Genomic DNA, 7,201 nt, shown 5'->3' with positions numbered 1-7,201 from the left:
TTTATCTGGTTGTGCAATCAAAACGTGAACTCAGAATGCTCTTTTCAAGCCAATGACCTGCATCTCTCTCAGATGCTAATCCCAGTACCCAAGAAAATGAGTGCAGGAATCGATCTCCTGGCTGTTTCCATGTTGGAATACCCTGGAAGCAGAGGCACTGACTTTCCATATTATTATTTTTATGGCCCTATGGAACAAACAGTTGAATATGGTGCTGTGAGAGCGAATAGTGGAGGGAGAAGCTAATCTGTCCTGTAAGTAATTTGATCGCAAATCATTTAGAGAATGTAAATTGTAGGGGAGAGATGTCACTCCTGGCAGGAGGTCGCCTGTGTCACCTGTCAGACAGTCCCCAGTGGCGATCATGAAAATTTCTTTGCAGGATTATTAATAAATAAACATAATGCTCTGCATTTCTGCAGCACCTTTCACTGGAGAGACAGAAAGCACTTTAACATTAAAAACTATGCTATGCAATTATTTTAACTTCCTTTCAAAATATTATTTTAAAGGTTAAATTTGTCATTTGCTTCCTGGGATCATGAAATGGTATTAAATTTAAACTTCATGATCTCCACCTCCACCTCTGCTCATTTTGAGGTAAGGTATAATCTCCATTTGACATCTTGATAAATTAAACGAAGTGACAAGTCATTAGTTCTGAGATACATGTTAAGTAATTGCAGTGCTCTAGCTCTTAGAGAGTGTAACAGTGGTCAGGAATCCCACGTGCTGCCACAACGGACAAAGTTTTTGTCCCACAGAATTTATAGTTTAGTTCAAAACTAAGAGTAGAAGAGAAAGGAGTAGGTTGGATGAGAGCAGTCGTGACTGTTTAGACCTCCTGTAAGCGTGCATCACACAGGACACGAAGTTAGCATCATAAAATTGTAGTGCTGTCACCCAGCGTGGAGTGATACGCTGCTGCACTTGTAAAGGATTGGATCCCGGCTGCGCATCTCGGCACATGCATCGCCGTAACCGCTAATGAGCTAGAGGAATATATGGAAAAGACAAAGAAAAGATGGAAGAAGAGCTGTTGATATTGTAAAACACAGAGGGATCGTATTATGCTAACCAATATTGCCTCGTTTTTTATTTGCATCCTTGTGTCTCTCTGCATCCACACGGTTAGTCTGACACGTAAAACTTACTTGCAGGCTTTTTCTGGGCAGGACTCTTCTCTTGTCCTGTACTTTTTGCACACCACCAAGCACGCTTTGGAGCCTGACTCATGAGCAGGACCCAAAAACCCTACAATATTACTAATCTGTCCAACTCCCATTGAAATTTATGGCAAAATTCATCCCACGTTCTCTAGCTATGAAATTACATAGCATTGCTGCTATGAACGGATCTTAGGAGGGAAGAAGAAAGCAAATCACAAAAGTATTACCCAGAATAGATTCTTCAGAAACTATCCCCCGTGCAAGGGGGCTGAGAATGGGAAGGTGCATGCATGCAGCTCCTGGCAGGGTCACACTTGTAACATCTGGCTGTGAAAGCCGGGAAGCTCTGCCAACTCCGTTAGAGTAAGAGGCCGTGCTCACGGAGACTGAGCCTAACTGCGCATTCCTGCGAAACTCGCCCAGAACACTTGGAAGGGGTCACGAGGAGGAATGTCAGGGAAATAGGGGAAGGGCCTAGGACTGTTAAAGCCAGAGCTGCTCAATCTGGCTTCAATTGCTTTTCTCCTTTTCTTCTCTTTTTGTTTTTGTTTTTTTTTTCCTATTCTCTTTTTTTCCTTTTCTTCTCTTTTCATCTCTTTTCTCTCTTTTCCCTTTCCATTTCCTTTTTTTCGTTTTCCTTTCCCTTTCACTTTTCCTTCTCAATTTCTCTGTCTTTTTCTTCCTTTTAATCTTTTTTTTTTTTTTTCTTTTCAATAAATTCACTCATAGGACTGTAAGAAAGCAAATCTATGCCAAAAAAGAGAGAACTCCAGCATGGCTGAGTAAGGGAAGGCATTTGAGTCTCGCTAACGACCAGAGAAACTATATAAACAGGGGCCAAGTGAAGACAGTTCATTAAGAAAATAGGGGAGACAGAGCAGTAAAAGTTGTGCCTTTGCTAACACAACAGGAAGCCGTTAGAATGGTGCATCTTTAGCACCAGTTTAACATATGGTTTGAGTTCACACCTGAGCCCAAGCTCTGCACTTGTCCACGCTGCCTGTGTGTCAGGGCACTCCACGGCTCCAGCCCAGGGAGCCACATCCAAACCCTACCTGGAGAAGCAAGAGGGAGGCAACTAGTTTGAATCAAGGGGCTTCAAACTCCAGTGCAAATGGCAGCGGAAGCTCTAACGCAAGTACTGTGGCGTGCAGCTTAGAGCTCAAAGAGCAAGAGAACAGCTCTGCTTCTGATTTTTACTGCTCCGTATGTGCTGTGGTCAGTCTTAGAGCAAGCCTCAGATACCTGCTGCCTTAGTACAGACACTTCTGCCAACAAGTCAGTTAAGAGAAGAAACTGGTGCAGCAGCCAGCGCACACCATGGGATGTATCAGAGAACGTACCGAAGAGACACGTCTGTCGCCCCGTGCTCTGTGCCACACAGCCCGTTTCAGGTTTGTGACCCTCTAATCACAGGAGGTTGGAGAAGTTTCCAATTCCACAAGGCCTCCTACTCCTCACCAGACACTTCCTCACTGAGATGTCTGTGGGGCTCCTTCTCCCCGCTGCACAGACCCACTCTGGGTCTAGGCACAGCCGGCAGCAGCGGCGCAGGACGCGGTTCGGGGCTGTTCTCTGGGTACCTCCCACTGCTGTCCTGCCTCCTCTCTGCCCAGTTGTTGAGTCTCAGGGTGGTGGCAGCAGCGGTGACCAGCTTCTCCTTTGACCCCTCCTGCGTTGTCCTTACCCCGACAGGCAGGCAGCTCCTCCCAGCACAGCGTGGCTCCCGGGCGTTCAGCCTGGTGCTGAGGTCCTGCCCTACCAAAGGCAGCGTTTCACCGGCAGCTACAACCTGCCGGTGGTGATGAAGGACTTCTGAGGAGCAGGCGCTGCAGCTGGGGATGACCTTTCTGTGTGACTTTCTCTTTGAAATCTCACTCAAGGAAACCTTTTACTGCTTGGCATTATTCGTCCTATCTGCTTTCTCCTTCCATATTCTGAAGTTCCCAAAAGGACGGTGGGAGACGCTGGCTGCAGGGGAGATCACAGTGACCACATGCTGTCAAGAGTCAAGCTGCCAGAAAAGCCGGAGAGTTGTGAGCGGGCTGAGGGTGGTGCAGAGTCTGCAGAGACACCAAAAGGGAGGATGTGCTGCCTTTGGAGCAGAGGGGAAGTTACATGAATGGAGCTACAGAAAGGAAAATGCATGAGTCAATATTCATCCATATATTCATGATCTGTAGGCTTGAGTGCTGTGATGCTCATTATCTAGGCATGACCTTAAAAACTGCAGTTGATTGAGAACACGGCAGCCCATCTGCTTGGCAACACAGGCTGCTGGGGGGCTCGCCCCAGCACTCTGCTCCCTGCACTACTTCTCTGTTCTTTCTTTGAATACAAATCCAAGGGCACAGGCTTCATCTCCAAATCCTTTGCTAGGGGCTGCTACAAGGCATCCACAACTCCTTCTCTCTCAAGCGCACAGTGAGTGAAATCTGTGTGGGCAGGACACACAGCTTACTCCGTGTCCCAGCTCTCTACTTCCTCCTCCTCCCTCTCTCCCCAAAACGGTGACCACAAGCCTGTGTGCCTGAAAAACTCCATCTTCCACAAAACCAACAGAACTGGGCGTCCCCCAGCCCCTGCTCACGCCGCGAGCTCTCTCTGCGGTCCGGGCGGTGGTAGGTTACAGCGGGACGGCCCCACCGCCAGCCTGGGCGGAACAAGGAGAGTGCTAGGGCCGACGCTGGGGCGCTCCCTCTGCCCCTTACCTACCAGAGGGGCTCTGCAGGGGAGGAACACCTCTCCGCGCAGGACCATGAGCAAATTCATGAATGAAAACTCACAATTTTCTGCCCTACTAGTGGGGGACAACAGGCCTCTTCTGGTTTTTCTGTACTGCCCTGCCCTGTTTTCAACTGACCAAAGAAATGAATGAGAACTGTCTGCTGCCACTTCATCATTTCAAATACACAATCACCAGAAAAGAGGAAGCAATGTTCAATTTTCTCTCCATGTGAAAAATCCTTCTGCTCCTTCTTCCAGACACCTTCCTGAGCCTGCTTTCTAGCATCCCTTCTTCTTTAAAAGAAAACGTGTCTTTCTTCTAAGCAATTAAACTCCATAAAAGAAGGACATTTTCTCCATCATACTTTCCCATCTCCTCTTTCCTGGATGGCAATCACATACTCCAGATCTCACGCTGTGAAGGATATTCTGCCACTGGTCACATCTGGTTCCCTGATGAGATCCGCAGGCGGCTGAGCTGGAGCGTTTGCTGGGTCACGTGGTGGCTCTAGGTTGCCTTATCTTCCTGAAGACCAGCGCTTTTTAATCTCCTTTGATTCTATTTCTCTCTTTTTGCAGCACTCTTATCAGTTTGAGACTAAACTGCTGCACAAATGCTCATGAGATCAATCTACAGATCTTAAATATGGTAAAAAAGAGGTGTTTCTCTGAGCAATCTGTTGGAGAGATTTTGTACTGACTTTTAGACTAGTTCCACGCTGGTATGCATTCCTTTAGCATTAATGCTTCCTCTGGGACCCGAACCTTACAGAAATATGAGAACCGAGCGTGCAGGCTGCAGACACACTACGAAAGTCAGCCTGCATGTAGCGTGTGTGTGGAGAAGACACGCTGCAGCCATGGCTGTGGAAAGGGACACTCACAGCCCGTCTCCTCTAGCTACTGCTGGAAAACTGACTCTCCATAAACTCTGTAATTTTCATTTGAGGAAGAAGGGTTTTGTTGTTTTGCTGTGGTTTGGTTGTTTGTTTTTTTTTTTTCCCTGAAAATTTCTAGCAGAGTCTCCTCAGTGTATGCTATTAAGATGGAAAATAACAACTAAGTCAATAGGCATATATTAAGTCAGTAAGACCAGGATTTTATTGATAATGGACTGAGGATGAAGGATACAGTGACAGCTGCATTTAGTGCTCGGAATAAAGTAAATCAATCAGATTGACTCTATGTTGATTTAAAATCCTTCAAGATTTGGGTCAAGATCGTTCTAGTTGTCCTCAAACAGACGCTGCCGGGAATCTTCACACTCGCACGTAATATAGAAATTTTCCTGTTTAATTTTCTCAGCCCCCGCTGATATCAGGTGCTTGCTGGCTGTGCTTGGTTCTGCTTGAACAATTACAGTGGCCTCAGTAGCCATGGGTCAGTACTAAAACATTTGGGCTGTAAATAACGAGGCGGTGGTTGCTCTACAACCACGCAAGTATGAGCCATAAACGCTTTAGATGCATAAAAGACTCATATTTTAGGTTAAAAATTAATTTATTTAAAATACTTTTATTTATGTAGTTCTCCATTCCTTAAAGGCTGGTCTTCAAGCTTACACTAGCCACTAAGAGCTCCTTCTGACAGTTGTGTCAGTGGGATTTTAAATACTGTAGATTAAAACGTGCATCAACCCATCCTTGGGCCGTATAAAATAATTAAACTGATTAAACGCAAACGGTTAGCTGAGATCTGTGGACGGTGCAGCCCTCATCTAGATGGGCGTGTGTAAAATGCACTCCTTCCACGGCAGGAGAGGCGATCGGAGCCACAGCCTCATCTCGCTGTCCTGGGGCCCGGAGTGCCGTGCTCGAGGGGAGGTGTCCCTGCGCCGGGGGTGCGCTCGGGGCCTGACGCACGCCAGGGCGAGCCCGCCCACAGGATCAGTCCCTGGCTCTTCTTACCCACATCGAAACGAGGAAGAAGTAAAGTTAAAATCCATCTTCTGCAAGTTCTCACTTTGGGGGTTGTTTAAAAGAGAATTTCACACAGAACCATAGCATGGACTATGGGAGAGAGTGTATTTCTGTCAAGACTTAATTGAGGAAATTTGATTTTCTTTCCTAACCGAATTGCTGTTGATAATCTAAAGTAATTCTGTCCGGTCTGTCTAATTTCGCAGTGAAAAACCTGGATCTTGAAGCTGTGCACAAGAATGTAGCAGATTTTTAAAAACAGCTTTTCCGAACAGAAAGACGTTAACTTATGGCAGCGTAACAAAAGATCTTTTTTTGGTCATTGTTTTGATGTGAAACACTGAAGTTCTTATACCTCAATCCGCTGACACTCTCCTTTTAAGAGGAAGAAATGCATTTTTGCAAATGGTACATCGACAGACCTCGGGAAAATTGAGTTTGGGGAAAAAAATGGAATTCATTTTGTTTCTCTAAGCACTTTCCCATGTTTCAGATTTTGTACTGATAGATTGATGATATGATTTGCTTTAAAACCAGGTGGCCTCTTAGTTTCCATCTGTTGTGTCTATTGCTCTGTCTCTAGTGAGAAGCATTGCATAGCTGTGCAGGCATCTGTACCCTTGAGAGAAAACTCTTTACGCTATCAGAAATGCTCAGGGAGAATCTAGTTTTACAGTATCTTAAATGTGAGACGTATCAGAAACTTGAGCCCCTGGAAGGCTCATGTTTATATTCACCCAGACTGAATGCACTGAATTTATATTAGCTTTGTGTAAACAACTTTACAACAAAACCAAAACCGAGTGACGTTTCGGGAAGAAACAGTTCAAATCTTGCAAAACCACCTGAATATCCCATAAACATTTGCTGAGGTTTCTCGTCTCTCTGGATGCCGGAGGTGGCACTGCTTTAGCAAGAGTGTTTTCCTAAAAGTAGGAGTTTTGATGGATAAACAGCACCATTTGAGCAAAGACCTGCCACGATTTTTCAGGTTCTGCAAAACAGAGACTTCCTCTGGAGCTTGAACGGTGTGAGTGGAGCCTGCTGGAAAAAGTGACTTATTTGAACCAAAATGTCTTTGGTAGCGGGTTCCCACCGCGCTGGGGTAGGTGTAGGTGATGCAGTCAGAGGGGAGAGGAGAGGCAGCAGCCCAGCGCTACCCTGGGCGTTGGTGACGGGCCCGCGGGCCTGCGGAATGGGGCCTTGTCCCGCTGCTCCCCGAGAATCCAAAGCACAAACCCCCGGGGCTGCCGGGACGCGTCCCCAGACAGCCCCGAGCAGCACCGGGACACCCGCCGAGCCTGGCACACACCGAGGCCGCGGCACAGGGCGAACGGGGTGGAACCGCCAGTCGTGTCCGAAGAAGGGGGCCTCTGGGCTGGCTCC

The sequence above is a fragment of the Athene cunicularia genome (genome assembly GCF_003259725.1).
Source record: "Athene cunicularia isolate RWA chromosome 17 unlocalized genomic scaffold, athCun1 chr17_part1, whole genome shotgun sequence".
Lineage (NCBI taxonomy): Eukaryota > Metazoa > Chordata > Aves > Strigiformes > Strigidae > Athene > Athene cunicularia.
The sequence above is the reverse complement of the archived record's forward strand: the minus strand, read 5'-3'. Positions refer to the sequence as shown.